The sequence below is a fragment of the Perkinsus marinus genome, assembly GCF_000006405.1.
Source record: "Perkinsus marinus ATCC 50983 genomic scaffold scf_1104296968002, whole genome shotgun sequence".
Lineage (NCBI taxonomy): Eukaryota > Perkinsozoa > Perkinsida > Perkinsidae > Perkinsus > Perkinsus marinus.
The window spans coordinates 1-1,357 of NW_003203316.1; the positions used below are offsets into that span (position 1 = coordinate 1).

The 1,357-nt window shown below is 47.5% G+C and overlaps 4 non-coding genes across 4 annotated transcripts; all 4 read left to right on the forward strand.

Moving 5' to 3' along the window:
• The first annotated feature begins 422 nt into the window (after positions 1-422).
• Pmar_PMAR017531 lies at positions 423-494 on the forward strand. The gene has a single exon. It is a non-coding gene; the product is annotated as a tRNA-Trp (tRNA).
• An 81-nt stretch (positions 495-575) lies between these two features.
• On the forward strand, positions 576-647 carry Pmar_PMAR017532. Its single transcript has one exon. It is a non-coding gene; the product is annotated as a tRNA-Trp (tRNA).
• Positions 648-728: 81 nt separating this feature from the next.
• On the forward strand, positions 729-800 carry Pmar_PMAR017533. Its single transcript has one exon. It is a non-coding gene; the product is annotated as a tRNA-Trp (tRNA).
• An 81-nt stretch (positions 801-881) lies between these two features.
• Positions 882-953, forward strand: Pmar_PMAR017534. Its single transcript has one exon. It is a non-coding gene; the product is annotated as a tRNA-Trp (tRNA).
• Positions 954-1,357: the final 404 nt, after the last annotated feature.

Consider the following 1,357-nt stretch of genomic DNA (forward strand, 5'->3'; position numbering starts at 1 on the left):
AAATTTCCGGATACATAGTTTCCACAGTGCGACACATCCTCACAATGTTATTGATCATACTCCTGTTCAACTGCATTCGGCACATACTCTGTGCAAAGTTTATCCTCGAGAACATGTGATGGGGTACAACGTTGTTCAATGCTTTGAACAGGGTCAACGCAATTCAACTCCAGATCAGAGAGTTGCTCGTCTGAATCATGCCGTTATCATACCACCAACTGGGGGTGTAGTAGTTGCTCCACATTGCCTAGAGTGTTTATAGTTCGGTTTAAGATGTTTTGACCCTGTTGCGCATCCGACTTCGGATCGGAAGGTTGCCCGGTCGGATCAAGCCGAGACCCTGCACCTGTTTCCATGTATGAAGTGGGGAGTGTAGCGATCACTCTGTCTTGTCTTTAGTGCTTAAATAACATATTCAGTTTGGCCCTGTGGCGCAACGGTAGCGCATCTGACTCCAGATCAGAAGGTTGTCCGTTCGAATCGGGCCGGGGTCACATAGCTAGTTTATTATATGAAGTGAGGAATATAGCGCTCGCTCTGTCTTGTCTTGAGCGTTCAAATATTTTTGTCGGTTTGGCCCTGTGGCGCAACGGTAGCGCATCTGACTCCAGATCAGAAGGTTGTCCGTTCGAATCGGGCCGGGGTCACATAGCTAGTTTATTATATGAAGTGAGGGATGTAGGGCTCGCTCTGTCTTGTCTTGAGCGTTCAAATATTTCTTTCAGTTTGGCCCTGTGGCGCAACGGTAGCGCATCTGACTCCAGATCAGAAGGTTGTCCGTTCGAATCGGGCCGGGGTCACATAGCTAGTTTATTATATGAAGTGAGGGATGTAGGGCTCGCTCTGTCTTGTCTTGAGCGTTCAAATATTTCTTTCAGTTTGGCCCTGTGGCGCAACGGTAGCGCATCTGACTCCAGATCAGGAGGTTGTCCGTTCGAATCGGGCCGGGGTCACATAACTCGTTTGTTATACGGAGTGAGGAATGTAGCGATCGCTCTGTCTTGCCTTGAGTGATCGAATATATTTTTCGGTTTGGCCCTGTGGCGCAACGGTAGCGCACGGTATTGTGAATTAGTTGTGCGTCACAATTCATGGGTCTCATATGGTGATACACAGAGACAAGAAGAGAGATTCCGAGTTTGATATCGCACTGACGCAGTCGAATTGGATGTTATGATCCACGCGACCTCGAAATTTCCGGATACATAGTTTCGACAGTGCGACACATCCTCACAATGTTATTGATCATACTCCTGTTCAACTGCATTCGGCACATACTCTGTGCAAAGTTTATCCTCGAGAACATGTGATGGGGTACAACGTTGTTCAATGCTTTGAACAGGGTCAACGCAATTCA